Raw genomic sequence first — 18,101 nt, 5'->3', positions numbered from 1 at the left:
TGTACGTTATCCAGCCTGATTCTGATATTCCGGAGTTATAATGACAAGAGTTACCGTTTGCGAGTGTATTAATTTCTGCCCAGAACTGTTTGCTGTTTTTTATTTTACTTGTATGTAGCAATTTTATCCATATGTTTACCTGTGTTTTTCCATCTGACCAGATTGCCTTTTTGTAGGCACGCCTCAGCGACGCAATTTGGTATGAATGCTGCAATACACTATTATACATAGAGGTGGGTTAGCTACCTGAAGCTCAAGCAAGAGACCTGGCTCTTGCTCCACTCGAGGTCCTCTTGAACACTTGAGTCAAGATTTAATGCAACTTCTGCCTGACACCCGCACACTACCATCATGCACCAATAATTATTAACATAGCATAAACCTTTGATGTTGAAAATGAGAGGAATAGGCAGCCACATAGTGAGTGAATTGCATCATTTGAAATGAGAAAACCTGAGACCAATCCTTGCTTCCCGCTTGATCAACTTGTTTGATCCTAGGTAAATACTGTACAGAGCCTCCTATTACTTTGTTGTCACATTTGAGAGTAACTTACAATACATGAATTCAGTGTGTGCGCTGTACAAAAATAATCTGCTGTATTGAGGTGACACGCTTGTACATGTTAAAGAAATACCTTTTTTAAAAAAAATTTAAGGTGAATGTCATATTTGTTGCATGATTTAGATGCCAACTATTTTCAGGGTTCGGCATGTGCCCAAGCCTTTAAAGCCCAGCCAGACCGTTGGTTCGTCTCTGGCTTGGCTCTCGCTGTTAATTTGTTGGGTCACACACCTCTAACTGTACAATCCTGATTTTTAACCAACCGTTCATACACTCTGGGACTTGTAGTTTACTTCTTAACGTTGTAACTGCGGGCTTACACATATAAGGACACCAGTGCTAGTTGGATAACAGCCACAGCTAACTAGAGGTGGGCGAGCCAATAAATTAATTGAGAGTGCCGAGCTCAGGATCTGGCCTGGCTCCTAAATTTCAAACCCAAGCCGTGTCCTGAAAATGTTTGCCATGTAAATCTTACAACGAACATCACATAAAATATGATAAAGTCTCTTCAAAATTCAAAAAAGTATTTCTTTAACGTTTAGGAGCTTTGACATTAATACGGTACAAAAGGGGGTGGTGATGGACGGAGCATCAGAACCAATCAAACACTCACACCCAGTCAACAGATCTGGGTTTGATCCATCACAGTTCTTTAGCCCACTCTGCCACCCCAGTTCAGACATGGCCATATGCAAATCAGTCTGACCCTGTGCCTCATGGGAACAGTCCAGCCCGAACTGACAAGCCATGCCTTCCCTGGACCGGAAACAAGCTTCCTAGGACCGGTTTCTGGCATTTCAGCCGTCTTCAGCCAGGCTTGCTTGAATCCAGTGGCAAAGTGAGCAAGGGACTCACGTCTGAGCATACCCTGCCAACTTATGGCGAACAAAGCGGTACAAAAGGGGGTGGTGATGGACGGAGCATCAGAACCAATCAAACACTCACACCCAGTCAACAGATCTGGGTTTGATCCATCACCGTTCTTTAGCCCACTCTGCCACCCCAGTTCAGACATGGCCATATGCAAAGCAGTCTGACCCTGTGCCTCATGGGAACAGTCCAGCCCGAACTGACAAGCCATGCCTTCCCTGGACCGGAAACAAGCTTCCTAGGACCGGTTTCTGGCATTTCAGCCGTCTTCAGCCAGGCTTGCTTGAATCCAGTGGCAAAGTGAGCAAGGGACTCACGTCTGAGCATACCCTGCCAACATATGGCGAACAAAGCGGTACAAAAAGGGGTGGTGATGGACGGAGCATCAGAACCAATCAAACACTCACACCCAGTCAACAGATCTGGGTTTGATCCATCACCGTTCTTTAGCCCACTCTGCCACCCCAGTTCAGACATGGCCATATGCAAATCAGTCTGACCCTGTGCCTCATGGGAACAGTCCAGCCCGAACTGACAAGCCATGCCTTCCCTGGACCGGAAACAAGCTTCCTAGGACCGGTTTCTGGCATTTCAGCCGTCTTCAGCCAGGCTTGCTTGAATCCAGTGGCAAAGTGAGCAAGGGACTCACGTCTAAGCATACCCTGCAAACTTATGGCGAACAAAGCGGTACAAAAGGGGGTGGCATTCACGATTGGCTCCTGAGGCGAAAAGCCGGGAGCGGGGACTAATTACTTTTAAAATCATTGTGATGTGATACTGTGTTTTTTAACTGTCACCCCCACCTACCTGAACATTTGGCTTCTCAGAAACCGCGCTACTCGCTGCAACGACTCCCTTCCTTCGGCCGCCATTCCCGAGGGCGAGGCGAGACACGCCCCCTCGGCTGGCCACACCCCCTCCAACCCCCCGACCCATCGGCATAAAGCATGTGTCTTGGTAGGAAGCGCAGCGGACGAGCGCAGCGGGCGCGACGTTTGCGCGCCGAAGGCGCGCCTAAGGCGAGCCCGTCTGCGCCCGTCCGCGGCCGGACGGGGCTAGGGGCACGTCTCCATGCCAATTTTATCTCCTACTCCTCTGAGGAGCTTATCACCCTCCAGGGCCACTTGCCACTCTCGGACTCTGTCCGCAGGCATATCCCTTCTCTAGGGATTGCACCCTCTCCCACTCCTACTCTGCCGTGTTCTCCGCCCGACTGTTTCCCGCAATGCCCTCTCCCACCCGGCCCTTCCCCTCCCACCCCGTCACTATCCATCCTCTTGCTTAACACCAGGTCTGCGGTCAAGCACCATCATGAGCTCTTTGTCTTGCTTGACTCTGAAAAGCCTGACTTACTGCTCTTGACCGAAACCTGGTTCTGTGACTCTTCCCTGCCCGTTCTCTTGGCTACCCTCCCCTCCTCCTATGTGGCCTTACGCGCTGACCGCCCAGCAGGTAGGGTTGGCGGTGGAGTGGCGATTATTGTTCGGTCGGAATTAAATTTTCAACCCATCCCCTCTCCCCCTATCTCCTTCACTGAATTCCTCACTGTTCGTTCCCTCGCCCTCTCCCCTCCTATCACCTGTCTCCTAATGTACCGTCCTCCCCAGTCTTTGCCTCTATTCTTGCCGGCTTTTCAAGACCTTTTGGCCAACATGGTGGTCAATTATGCCTCGGTCTTGGTATTAGGGGATTTCAACTACTGGCCCTCGGACCCTTCTGAGTGTACAGCCTCGAAAGAGTTCACAGAAACTCTCACATCTTTAAATTTCATACCACACATCTCTGTCCCCACTCACTCCCATGGTCACACTCTTGACCAGGTCTGGTCTCTTAATCTTCCAGTTTCCCCGTTGACGGTCTCCCCCTGTCCCTGGTCCGACCATGCCCTTATTTCCTTCTCCGTCTCTCTCAACCCGATATCCAAAGTCCCCCACGCTAAAAACACCTGGGCGTGGAATTGGAATAGAGTTGACTTTCCCACTCTTATGTCTCACCTTCAGAATTCTACCCCGTCCCTCTCCGATCTCTCGTCCGACTCCCAAGCCAACACTATCAATACCTGGTTGGCTAGAGGTTGTGACTCAGTGGCTCCCCTGCACCGCATCTCCGTCCGGCGACCAAAGGAATCTAACAGGTGGTTTAATGACCACCTAAAAGAACTAAAGCTGTACGCTCGACAGGCAGAAAGGCACTGGAGGAAAAATTACTGTCCCTCACTCAAATCCCTTTATCTGAAATCACTTGCCGACTATAAGATGGCAATCATTTCCGCCAAAATTTCCTATTTCTCAACCAAAATAATGTCTGCCGAAAACAAACCTAGGGAGATCTTCAGCATAGTGCAGGACTTGGCTTACTCCGACAGGGCTTCACCTCAAATCTCCCCATCCCAGCCCCTTTGTAATCAACTAAACACTTACTTCCTCGATAAGATCGCTACCATCAAAGCCAACATCCCCCCCCCCTCATCAGCTTATGTCGACCCCTCTCCTACTGTTCAAAATCTTCTCACCTCCATCCCCCCCATCACTGAAGAGGTATTCCTAGACTTACTCCCCAAAGTAAAGTCAGGCTCTCCGGCAGACATCTGTCCGGCGCGAATTCTCCAACGAATCTACTCCTCTTGTCCTGAACCCCCCATTACCTTTCTTAACCGCTCCCTAGCGCAGGGAGTAGTGACCCCTACGCTCAAATCAGCCACCATAGTGCCCATCCTAAAAAAACCTGGCGCTGACCCATCCATCTCAGCCAACTACCGCCCCATCTCCTTGCTGCCCTACTTGGGCAAGGTGCTGGAACGCTATGTCACCACGGTACTCAGCACCCATGTAGAGGCCAATGGGGGATTGGCTTCCCGCCAGGCTGGCTTTCGACCTAGGCACTCGACTGAATCAGTCGTGGTATCAGTCCTGGACAACCTCAGGAAGGGTATGGACCATAACAAACACCAGGCCCTGGTACTCCTCGATCTCTCGGCCGCATTTGACACGGTAGACCACACCATCTTACTGTCCCGTGTCAAGGCGGCTGGAATTGAGGGAGCAGCCCTGGTGTGGCTTTCCTCCTTCCTGAGGGACCGCACTCAGGCGGTCCGGCTCGGAGATTTTACAACCATCCCACTCCCCGTCACGTGTGGTGTCCCCCAGGGTTCTTCCTTGTCCCCCCTACTATTCAATCTTTACATCTTCCCCCTCATCTTCGCTCTTCAACAGCTGGAGGTCACCGTGTTTAACTACGCGGATGACCTCCAGCTCATCTTTGATCTATCCTCTTCTCCCCTCTCTGTTTCCAGCTTCCAGTACACCATGACATTCATCAGGGACTGGATGAACCATAACCATCTCAAGTTGAATACGGACAAAACCGAGTTGGTTCTTACCGGAGGTTCTTCCAGTCCCTGGAATTCTCTCTTCTGGCCCCCTATCCTTGGTCCTGCCCCCACTCCTTCTACCACGGTCAAAACTCTGGGGGTTAAAATGAATAATCAGCTTACCCTCCACTCTCAAATCAGCTCCGTAGTCTTCTCCTGCTTCCTCACTCTCCGAACTATCCGCACTGTCGCTCGCTTCTTCTCCCCCCAGGCACTCAAAATGATCATGGCCGCTCTAGTCATATCACGACTGGACTACGCCAACGCCCTCTACAACGGCATACCTGCATACAGTCTAAGGAGGCTACAGGTGGTCCAAAACCAAGCCGCTCGACTGGTTTTTGGTCTCCCACGCTACCACCACTCCACACCCCTCCTCAGGGAGCTTCATTGGCTCCCGATAAAGGAACGTTCTCTGTTCAAAACCGCCTGCATGGTTTTCCAGGCTCGTCAAGGCACCGAACCTGCTTTCATCTCCTCACTAATAACAGAATACGCTCCCCCTAGACAACTTCGTTCCTCTTCCAAGTCCCTTCTCCAAATCCCACGCTTCAGACGCAAAAAGTGGGGTGGGTCCAACTTTTCCACCTTGGCCCCCACTTTCTGGAACTCCCTTCCAGACCACCTACGTGCGTCTATCCACTATCTATCCTTCCGTAAGGATCTTAAAACGTTTCTTTTTTATCAGGCATTCCCTGTGTAAACCCCCTCTCCGGCCCAATCCCGGGCTCCCTTCTGTCTCCATAGCCAATCCCCTCCACTAGCGCCAAGAAACCGTTCGGTGCACGCTGCGCTTTATAAATGTTTTAAATTAGAAATTAGTGATGGACGGTGCATCAGAACCAATCAAACACTCACACCCAGTCAACAGATCTGGGTTTGATTCATCACCGTTCAAGCAAGCCTGGCTGAAGACGGCTGAAATGCCAGAAACCGGTCCTAGGAAGCTTGTTTCCGGTCCAGGCAAGACACGGCTTGGCAGTTCGGGCTGGACTGTTCCCATGAGGCACAGGGTCAGACTGATTTGCACATGGCCATGTCTAATCTGGGGTGGCAGAGTGGGCTAAAGAACGGTGATGGATCAAACCCAGATCTGTTGACTGGGTGTGAGTGTTTGATTGGTTCTGATGCTCCGTCCATCACCACCCCCTTTTGTACCGCTTTGTTCGCCATAAGTTGGCAGGGTATGCTCAGACGTGAGTCCCTTGCTCACTTTGCCACTGGATTCAAGCAAGCCTGGCTGAAGACGGCTGAAATGCCAGAAACCTGTCCTAGGAAGCTTGTTTCCGGTCCAGGCAAGACACGGCTTGGCAGTTCGGGCTGGACTGTTCCCATGAGGCACAGGGTCAGACTGATTTGCATATGGCCATGTCTGATCTGGGGTGGCAGAGTGGGCTAAAGAACGGTGATGGATCAAACCCAGATCTGTTGACTGGGTGTGAGTGTTTGATTGGTTCTGATGCTCCGTCCATCACCACCCCCTTTTGTACCGCTTTGACATTAATACGTCACATTACTGCACTGCAATGAAAAGTAATTATTAAAAGTTTTTAAACATGAACTTAGAACCATTGCTGCCCCCACCCTATCCTGACGTGAGTGCCATTAGTGAACTAAGCGGCAAGAAAGTTGTCATGTGAACCCTGTATGTGGCTTCAATTCTTATAGATGGAGCAACATTATAGCCTATTAAATTAAACACAATAGGTTTTTGTGCAGCTGGTGTTCTGAACTAACTTATTTAAAAGTGCTTTCATATGAGATAATGAAGAAAAAGGAGGAAAGGTTAATTAAAATATTTGCCTGAGAGAACACAATTTGTTTAAGCGGGGAAGCCGCAATTAAGGGTTTCTGGTTTCCCTTTGAACAAATAAGCCACTAAATGTGTATCTATTTGTCTCTCTTACTTCAAATGTTAATGTTTTGTTTTTACTTCTTTGTGCATAAGGATACAGTGAGGGTGGCAGGCAGAACCCACGTGGAAGCTCTGCTCGTTATGAGCTCAGAGTTCCCCGAGGACCTCGAACGGAGCCAGAGTCAGGCTTCAGGCTCGAGCTTTCAGTGGCTCACTCACCTCTACGGCTAACTGAAGGTGTCACACACACACACGACGCCACTTTCGAACAGGATAATTACCTCTATAAAGCGCTCTGTGGACGTTCTAAGGCATGGGCAAAGTGGGCTTTGGGCCAGGGCCCCAGACTTTCAGGGGGCTGCCTGATAGATCCAGCTCTGTTCTTCACACAGGCCTTCCCTGGTGACCTTGAACGCCTTTTAAACATTGATAGTTTTAAATACCATTTTGCTTTTTTTTATATTGGTAATGCGTGGGAGTCTGTTACAGACATTTTGTTAAGACATTTTGTGTTTGTTCTTCAACACCATGCAACTGACATAAAAAAAAGTTCCTTTTAGATCAAAACACGCCCTCACATCTGATAAATGACAGATGGTCCCAGAGATTATTTGAAATAATATTGGTGAGCTGCTGCTATGTTACAATATTGAAAACAAACATCACTATCACTGAATATTAGATGAAAACACATTTACAATTTGGGCAAGTGTGCATTCGACCTAGCTAAAGAGTGCATGAAAAGTAGAAATTGTATCATAAATGCAAAGCTGTTCCGAACAGGGAACCCACAATATGTTTTCCCCAGGCCCCCCAAAATCCTTAAATTGTCCCTGACTCTCCCGACTCCCGGGTGTCGGATCATCCACTTCCAACTACCCAGCCGAGACTCCAGTCTTTTACTATGTATAGTGTGAGCCCCTGTCACCCACTGCCTCCCACATCCCCCCGCCCAGGACTCTTTTTCCTTCCTCCTATAAATCCATTCGTCTTCCCTTTGTAATCCTCCCATTCTCTCTTCCCCTCAGAATCCCCGCTCCTAAAACCTGGGACTCAGTCTCCTCCGTCCTCCCGCAACCCAACCCTCCTCGCTGGTCTGCTTCCCTGAAGTTGTTCGCCCCTCTCTTCCTGGGACTCCCACACTCCTCCCTCCCCTGGGACTCTCCACCCACTCTCATTAAGACTCCCGGAAGTGCTGGCACTGCAGTGAGGGAATTGAAACTTGTGAGCAGGGCTCTGGAAGATTGAGGGCAGGCTTAGCGGAGACCGGGAGTCGAAGCGAAAGCACGGTCCTGAAGGCGCGGGGTTTTGGTGCCCGGGCAGCGGTGAGTGTATTGCCTGCTCCAACTAATTATATTAAAAAAATGCTCAGGCATTTTTCAAGAGTGTACTCTGGCCGCTGGCTTCGCATGCGCAACTTAAAGCAACTCCTTGACAGATGTTGCAACATTTTTATTTTTTTTGCTCGATATCACTAATGCGCATGCGTAACTCTTGCAGGGGTCATATACCTAGAATACTTATTTTGGGGGTTGAGGACTAAAAGGGTAAAATTCAGGATGAAAGACGAGTAGCAGATAAAACCACTAAAAAGGAGGAAGACAAGGGAAAGGGATGCAGGAAGAAAGCGTTAAGAGAAAGACGTAGAGCATGAAATATGAAACCATGGTAATTGAGAACAGACCTGACTAATATCTACCAAGAAAGAAAAGGGGGAAGAATCCCTATACCTTTCCTACTGCTGACTGCCTACATCTATAAGGTGCGTATAACCCACCTGGGTCTTTTGACGCGGCTTTTACAAGATACCTCTATAGCCACTGACTGCTTTAAAATGAGTAGCTTTCCAGATTTTACCAAAAACATCAGCATTTAAGATTGACTCTATGTTCAGCGCTGTGTTGATCTCCTCTTTAAGGTTGACGCTATGTTACTACCAATGCTTTATTTGTTATAAAAAAAAAATAAGTGCAATGGTTCAAAACCTTTTCCTGGGAGCTCACCACAGCTACTGGCAGATGCCGGGGTTGCCCAAGATCAAGGCTGCCTAGTTCCACTACATGCATCTAGTCCACTTCCTTAAACTTCTGTCTCTGTATCGCAGTCACTCTTGCAGGTACTTTATTCCGTGTTTACTCCTATTATCACTTTTCACTCCCTTTTTCTCCCTCTCTTTTGCTGTGATTTAGAAGTCTGATGATGGAATATAATAAGCACTGGGACCCATAAATGGTTTGTGTTGGCTACCACCTATAAGTACTGACAGTAGTTAAGAACTGTGAGTACCTGCATACCCACATACATTTTCCATATGTGGGTGTGCCGGTTACCACAGTTCACTGTAGTTATCTTCACGAGTCGGCCATGCATCTATTGCCTACATTCTTGGGTTATAAGGAGGAGAGAGCTCACTGCTAAAATCAATATTTAACACCTTGCCAATAAGATCCTGCCTGCAAGCTCGGATTGTTAATATAAAGTGTTCTAGCATTCAACTTCACTATCTTCATCACATTTTTCATGGTAGTTGACAAGCAAAAAAAGTCATTAGAACTCAGGCAATCACCTAACTTCTGAGGAGAGCAATTTGGAATGGCAGCACGAAATACGGACTTGATGCACCGCCTTCACACCCATCATTTGCTGTCACTTCATTAGGATAAGTTATTTTTTATGTCATTCGTTTACCACCTTGTCATACTTCTAGAACGCTCTTGAATAGTCTTGCACTTTCCTCCTTGACTTTCATATCAGCTGTTGCGTCTTCTCAATATGTAATTTTAATAGTTCGAGGTCTTTTATAGCTGCTCAAATGCTTTTAAATTAACTTAATTGTGTTGTCTGACCCAATAGTGGTTTCCTGACTTCTATGAGTTTATGATTGTATTGCTTATTGCAAGGTTTGTTATGAATAAAAATAACTCTGTTTAGAGAGCTCTTAGAGTAAGGAAATGTTAGAGACTTGCTGACGGACTTGCCATGTTGTGGGAGTTGTACATTTTGTATTTTGAACAGTTTTTACATGTGCATACTGTATTGAACTTTTTATTGATGAATTGTATATTCATTTTATGAGTACAAAGGTACACATTTATAGCTTATCAAGCCAAATAGAGTATTTAATCATCATCACATACATTTCTGAGCTCATCAGAAATTCTCCAGCTCACACGTACCTTTGACGGTAGAGTGAGCATCCTATATTACCATTTAAGTCATTAATGTCCATCTACAGTAACAACACGTTCTTAGTACACTGACAAATATCAATAATAATGTACTAAGTAATTCCCCTCTCTATTTTCAACATAGTCACATTATGATAAAACAATAGTACCAGACCAAAGTATGAGCATGCATATGTTCACAATAGGTGCAACTGGTGGGTCCCATATTGCCAAGAAAAAAACAACTAAAAATACTCGAGGCTCACCCTTTATATTCCAATCAAAGCAAGGGAGGACTTCTCTTTGTTCCGATTCTCTCAATAGCCATCTTAAATCTGTGGTCCTCAATCAAGTAAACCTCATGAACACAGACATGCCCAGTCTCCAACATAATACAGTCCATACATGTACAGAAAATCTAAAAAAAATATATATCCTACATAAATATATTTACAGAATTCTAATAGGCAGCCACATGGGATCAAGAGCTAGATATATATGTGTGGTGTAAAATAATATCATGACTGTTGGGTGTCAAAGCACGATTAAGTCACTTACCTAAGTTCCATGAGTCTCCTACAAAATAGTGCAGTTGATTATCATTAGTCTTACGATAAATGTAACTCTGAAGTGGCATATTCCCGGCGTACAATTCTGCCTCCAAAAAAGTTGATACTTTCATAGCTGTAATTCAAAGTGAAGCTCCTAGTACATGAATTAGAGCTAACATATAATACAAACGTAAACAATCCATTTAAAGCAAAAAATTAATCCACGCAGTAGTCTTCACAATTGTTGTTCTTTGTGCTTTATTCCATATCTTGTTTGTATCCATCTGAATTTCAATCTTCTTCAACAACAGATAGCCACAGATTAAGCCAACATGTGTTTCGTCTTATGGGTATACCCTAAGACTTCATCAGGGCTAGAAAAAACCAATACTTCAGCTGTATTACAATCCATACAGTCAATGTCCAATAATAAGTCAGAAAGACTAGGCCTGGGCGGTGAACTTCTCTCCGTTCGTGATGTGCAGCAAAGATTTTTCCCCGCTCGCTATTGCGAGCTGTAAGTTCGCAAGCTGCCGCTCGGGTAGAATTTCTACCCGAGCAGCAGAAACCCCAGCACAAACTGCAGTTCGCACTGCACTCCACCGCTTGCGGAACTTCTCAGAGGTTTTTTTTGTTGTAACTTCACGGAGTTCCGCGTAGCAAAACGCAGCGAACTACGCCCACTCCTAACAAAGGACTCCACCAAATGTATAAAAGAATCCAAGTGAGAGACAGTACACTTAGAAAGCTACCTTGAGTCAGTGAGTCAACAAAAGCATAATAGCTGTAATAAAACGTGTCCCTGGTAGAACAGGGCAAGAGGGAAGATAAAGTAATCCAAAGAGTGCAAAAAGGAAGAAAAGAAACGAGGGAACACCTGGTATAAACTGACCTCATCTATATATTAAGAAGCAGAAAAGCAAACCACCTGTACACCTTGTGCACAAATTAGGTGTAACAACATAACTCAAACTCCTCGCCTACAGCGATATATTTAGGAATAATATGAGTGATGACCTCTGTCAGTAACAGCCTTCGTAAGATTCAAAATCAAAGTGTGTCCTGTAAAAATACGTAAAACAAAGACATTCAACTTCTGGCCATATCAGGTCATAAGTGTAATGATATTAGAAGTAATAAGAGCCACATATCAAATATACTGTATCTAAAAAACGACAAACACAGCTAATAACCGCGCTATTTTATGGTAAAACGTGCTGCATAGGCCAATATCCAACCCTGCAGTCCATAACGTTATGCCATATCGTACCCCTTAACTTTTTCTCAAACCGTAATCCCCAGTGGCCCCAATCAGGAGTAGAAGTCAGCGCCTCATACGTAGTTCAGGGTATAGTAACCATGCACAAGTATGACAGCTATAAGTCTTACCTAGAAGCAGTAAAAATTTAATTGAAGAGTGTTCTGTAAAAATCCATGTCGTGTCGCATCGTCGCTATCTTGGAGTGTCCCTTTATACATCACCGTTCAATATCCACAAAAGAAGGACTAACATGTGAGCGTTATGAAAATTCAACCAAGTTTGGGTGCCATATTAGAATATCACACCGTAAAAAATGTTCTAACAGAAAAAAGTCTTAATAATAATAAATATATACATAGGTCCATATCTTCAGAATTAGAAAATAAAATGTAAAATTTCAATATAACCATAATTAAGCGATAAAATAAGAATAAAACTAAACTTAAGCGCTTCCTACCCTGACCCAATTCAGAATCAAAAAATGGCGTTACTATCTGTATCAAAGATGTTTAGTGGTGCGCTACCTTGTAGTATACAAGAACCGCGTCCCATAATAATTATAGTGACATCCCAAGCCAACAAAGAGGAATTACCAGTATACAATAAGCCTATTGATTTAATATTTATACAATATCATAAGGCAGAGTACGCATGTTAAAGCCAGTTTATAATTCCATGAGTAAAAACTCCTAAAATAACACTGAATCGTAAAGGTAATGCTACCAAACCAAAACCATTTAAAAAAAAGAAAATATATATATAAATGTGTTAAAAAACCCAACCACCAAATAAGATAAAGGGTAAACCTGTGTTTCATTATTACAAAGAGGCGAATTAAGATGCCTACTGATACTGAAACGTATGTTACTCTCAACACATAAACATTGTATATGTAACAACAGTCTTAATGTAAAGAGTACAGTTGAAAAAACAGGTGCCAAGGATACATCTATTTCCTGTTACAAAACATCACACTTATGATCCCAAAAAGTATTGTAATTCATTATCAATATTAATGCCTACTTCCACAGCACGAAGTTTCAGAATCCAGGGAGCTTTACATTGCCGAACCTTAAGTTCTCGGTTTCCACCTCTGATATCAATAGGGATTGATTCGATACCATGAAATGTGAACGTAAGTTGTTTGCTTTGTGCTGGACATTCCAGAGCATGAGTCACAATGGGATATCTGGAATCAAAATTTTTTAGACCCCTAAAGTGCTCCGAGATCTGATCTTTGAGACGTCTAATGGTGCTACCTACATACATTTTTGCACATTTACACAGGATAACATACACCATAAACTTGGCGGAACAGTCAATATGTTGCTTTCTAAATCCATTGTATTGGAAATCATGTGTTCCATGTAACGCAAACTTGCACATACTACAATTACCACACCTATATGAGCCCATATTGAGTGTATGCAACCATGTCTGTTCACGTGTTTGCAACCTCGGGTAACTAGGACTAACTATGATTCGTAACATTTTACCCTTGCGATAAGCAATACTAGGGTATTTGGTGATATGCGCCTGCAATGTAGGGTCAGATGTTAATAAATACCAATATCTTTTCAGTATGTTAAAAATCTTATGTGACCATGGATGATAGTTGGTAACTAGTCTCAAAGGTGCTTAGCTTTTTGTTCAACATTCTTGTCATATCCCCTTGCAAGAAATCTCAGTTCTATATCACTGGCACAGATTGCAAAGTCCAGGTTATTGCTGCAATTTTTGCGGACTCTGTAAAGCTCACCATATGGAATAGCATTAACTTGAGCTCTTGGATGGGCACTAGTCGCATGCAAAATAGAATTGCAGTATATACTCACCTATACATGTTACAGTTGATCTTACCATCATCCACATAAAGTTTAACATCAAGGAATACAATTTTCTCTCTACTGTATGTCATTGTAAATGACATGTTAAACGTATTGCTATTCATATAAGCAAAAACGTTATGTAGATCTTTCTCACTACCTGTCCAAATGAGAAGGCAATCGTCTATGTATCTGCCATAGTACTCTATATAATCCTGCCATTTTGCCCCCGATGGGCCCCAGATATGCGCCGCCTCAGACCTCCCCATAAAGAGGCAGGCAAATGACAGCGCAAATCTGGAAACCATTGCAGTTCCGCATATTTGCTGATACCAATCTGGTTTAAACAGAAATACATTGTGCTCTAAAATCATTTGCGACATAGTAATCAACATCTTGGAGTGTTCCAGAAGTTCAACAGATCTTTTGTATAAAAAATGTCAGAGTGCAGACAAACCCTGGTCATGTTCTATATTAGTGTACAATGACACTACATCTAATGTAACTAAAATCATTGATGCATCCCAATTAATATCCATAAGGATATTAAAAATATGTTTCATGACTCTGATATTGAAAGCTAAGTTAGTCACATATGGCTGCAGAAGGGTATTGACAAATTCCGAGATCCTTTCCGTGGGACCCCCAATACCTGAAACTGTCAGTCTCCCTGGTGGGATGGTGGCATTTTTGTGTATCTTTGGGCGCGTATACAGGCAGGGGAATCTTGGTTTGTCACCCAGTAAGTATCTATACTCATCATCATTAAGCAAACCCTTGATATTCCACTTTTTAGCTCTGCATTAACAATTTTAGTTATTCCAAATATCGGGTTACTAGCCAGTTTTTTTTATAGCAGCATGTATTTTCTAATTGTCCCATAATCTCTGCCTCATACATGACCCTATCCATAACAACAATATTGCCGCCCTTGTCAGCTTCCCAAATGATAATTTTATCATCCAAACTGAGTTAGTTAAGTGCTCCTTGTTCTTTGGATGTAAGCTTGTTAACATGCGGTACCAATCTCTTATGTTTCATGGTTTCTTCACATTTATCCAGTTCCTTACTGATAATCTTATGAAAAACTTCAATATTGTGACCACTGGTCAATAGTGGAGTCCATCTGGACTTCGGTTTCAAACCACTGCCCACACTTATGGTAGGGTTAATGGTGAAAAACGTTTTCAATTTCAAACTTTGTACAAATTTATACAGATCAATCTTGACATCTGTCATAACACAATGTGATTGACAGATGTCAAGATGGATCTGAAAAGTTTTTCACCATTAACCCTACCATAAATAAAAAAAGATGCAAGTGATACTATTGTGGGGGATATGTCAATACAGGATGTACGGGACACTGCTCTGTTGCTCTGAATTACGGAAAGTGAACATGATCTTATCACTATACCCAAAGTTTTACAAGATCTGTAATGCAACTCCAATTTAAGTGTGGACAGTGGAGTTTAGATCGCGGAGTTTTGCTATGCGAAATTCTGCGAAGTTACAAAAAAACTCTGCGAATTTCCGCGAGTGGCGGAGTGCAGTGCGAACTGCAGTTTGTGCTGGTATACCTGCCGCTCGGGTAGAAATTCTGTCCGAGCGGCAGCTCGCACTCTCAAACTTACCGTTCGCGAGTGGGGAAAAAATTCTGCTGCACATCGCGAAGCAGAGTTTTCTGTACTCCGCGAGCTCCGCGGAGTGCAGAAAACTCTGCAAACGGAGCGAAGTTCACCTCCCATGCCTAGTCTTTGTGACTTATTGTTGGATGTAACACAGCTGATGTATTTATTTGTTCTAGCCCTTATGAAGTCTTAGGTTATACCCATAAGACGAATCACGTGGTGGCTTAATCTGTGGCTATCTGTTGTTGATGAAGATTGAAGTTCAGATTGATACAAACAAGATACGGAATAAAGCACAAAGAAGAACAATTGTGAAGACTACTGCGTGGATAAATTTTTTGCTTGAACTATTTGATTGTTGCTCAGGATATTGACGCTCTTATTTGCTATATGTGTGTGGACTTTTGTCAACACCTTTTGACAGCGCGGGGTGGTCGTTGTGCAATACCCTTGGGGCACTCTCATTGAGGAAAGAAGAATTATTCTGTTTACTTGAACAACATAACCGTGCGCAGCTCATACCCCACTGCCCCCTCGTACGGAATACAATCCATTAAAAGGGCCACTCCAAATAATTAGGACATAGTCTATAAACTTTTCTCAATAATATATATTTTCAATCCATTTTCTTCCATCCGGGGCCCCAGATGTGCCTTTCCTTGAGCCAAGCCATAAATAGGTTCCCACAAGTGGGGGCAAATCTGGATCCCATGGCAGTCCCGCAAAGGTAATGGTACCCTTGTCCACTGTAGATGAAGACATTATTTTCAAGAATCAAACTAATCATGCGTAAGATAATATGTGTGCGACAGGAGTTCAATGGATCTATTAAAAAAATGCTCCACTGCCTGTATTCCAAAATCCTGTATAACGTTGGTATATAGCGAGACAACATCTAAGGTGACCAATATTATCCCTTCTTCCCAGGTGATAGCACATAAAAGATTAAGGGCATGTTTAGTGTCCCTAATGAAAGATGGTAGATGTAGTACACATGACCTTAAAAACACATCAACAAATCCTGAGATTCTCTTAGTTGGTCCACCAGTACCCAAAATGATAGGCCTACCCAGGGTAAAGTGACCTTCCTAATGTATTTTGGGAAGGATGTACAAGCATAGGTACCTAGGTTTTACAATTTTCAGATACAAATATTCGTCATCCAATAGTTATTCTTTCGCATGCAATAGTTTTAACTCAGTATTAAACTAGGTGCTAATACCAGAGATAGGATTAGTATCAAGTTGAACATAGCAAGAAACATTCAGTTGTCTGAAAACTTCATTGTCATAGTCACTCCTGTTCATAATGTCTATTTTGCCACCCTTTTCATCCTCCATGATGATCAGTTTCTTGTTTTCTTGAAGTTGTTGTAAGGCTGAGTGTTCAGAGTGTGACAGATTGTTATATGCAATACCTACATTTGTTGTTTTTATGTGCCGTTTTCCATTCATCAATATCCACACAGACATTCTTATAGCATAGATCGCAACTGTTGCCACTTGTAAATTGAGGATTCCGTTTGGAATTCAGTCATAAGCCACTATCGATGCTCGAATTTGTATCGATATCCAAACCGGATAAGAGTGACATAACTGTACACGGACCATTTTCACATTCTGTGATAGACAGCAACAGTGATGTATCTACTACATCCTGGATCAATAAAATGCTTAAGTCAGAGTTCATTGCAGTACTGGTATCACATAAAGGATTCACACTGAAGTTTTTTAAGATATGATTAGAGTATTGAAAAATGGGCATGAGGTTTTGTCACACTGCTGATTTTGATCTGTATCAAGTGAAAATGTATATCTTTAAATTCATTTGCAAATTTAGTTTTAATTTGCGAATTAATTTAGAGAGATCAATTTTCACTTGACACAGATCAAAATCGGCAGTGAGACAAACTTCATGCCCCTTTTTGAATACTCAGATCTTATCTTGGTTCAAGATTTCATCAGACAGATTCACAATCATTACGTCTGAGATTAGTGGTGATAAGAAAGGATTGTTTACTTCTTGTGAGTCCACAATCTTTCTTGCATCTCTGGTCTGCCCCTGGGTTGGTCTCCCCCCTCTTTCTTTTTCTCCTTTTTGTCTAGATTTTGGATTTTTTTCATAGTCTACATTTTCTTACTTTGCTTCTCTGTAATTCCTCTAAAAACCATTACTTCTGACTACTGTTGGATGCGCCCTCCTCAGGATCTAGTTGTTCCTCAGTATCACTACTAGAAGGAAACCAGAGGAGCTAGTACTGTTATCCATGAGCTTGCCTATTACTGATCTCGATTTTATTATTTTTAGTGATTAAATCTCTTGGCAAAGGTAAAGACTCGTCCACGCAAATAATAATTTTGATCACGTTTGAGTTGTTCTAGCCTTTCTTAGTTTAATTTCATCCTGATATTTACTCAAGATACATTAAGATTATCATAGTTTTTCTTATTGGATTCAGGGAGATTAATTTCATTAATCTCTTTTCTTAATGTCTTTGGTTTCAGCTTGCAATTTAGCTATTTTACTATCTGCAGTAATAATCAAGGTTTCCACCAACTTCATTGAACTCTTAAGTAAATCCTTATCCAGATCGTCATGCGTCCAAACTATTTGAGCTGTAAGTCCTCTGGTGATTTTATTGAGTTCATATATTGTTTAAGAGATATGGAATCCCACCATTTGGATAGTTAATTCATTTTGAGTTTTTCCAGTCTTTTAAATTTTTCTTCTAAACCTTTATTCTTAATGCTATTCTGTTCTTCAACTTTACCAGAATGCAAGTTACTAAACCGTTCCTCTGCTCATTTTTCACTCTCTTCAATAGATGATATGATTATTACAATAGTAAAATAGAGGACAGTGCAGCCAAACCAAACTAACAATGTAACTGGAAGATGGACGATGGGTAAAATACAGCACACAGAAACCCTGTGTGATAAGTGATCAAAAACAATACAAGCAATTTATGTTGATGAGAACACGAATCAGGTGCTTCAGGGTAAA

At 43.1% G+C, this 18,101-nt stretch overlaps 1 protein-coding gene across 4 annotated transcripts in view; it reads left to right on the top strand.

Moving 5' to 3' along the window:
* Positions 1-7,841: 7,841 nt before the first annotated feature.
* The window catches only part of ELMO3 (engulfment and cell motility 3), a 185,254-nt gene continuing 174,994 nt past the window's right edge, over positions 7,842-18,101 (top strand). The window contains exon 1 of one of the 4 annotated variants that reach the window (XM_085638688.1): positions 7,842-7,987. The gene's annotated coding sequence lies outside the window, so the exon portion shown is untranslated. Of the gene's footprint in view, positions 7,988-8,291; positions 8,425-18,101 lie in introns of those variants that run through there. The other 3 variants (XM_085638689.1, XM_085638690.1, XM_085638691.1) reach the window with 3 other exon arrangements.

This window comes from Triturus cristatus, chromosome 12, assembly GCF_964204655.1.
Source record: "Triturus cristatus chromosome 12, aTriCri1.1, whole genome shotgun sequence".
Taxonomy (NCBI): Eukaryota; Metazoa; Chordata; class Amphibia; order Caudata; family Salamandridae; genus Triturus; species Triturus cristatus.
Note: the sequence above shows the minus strand (reverse complement) of the source record. Positions and strands in the feature narration are given on the sequence as shown.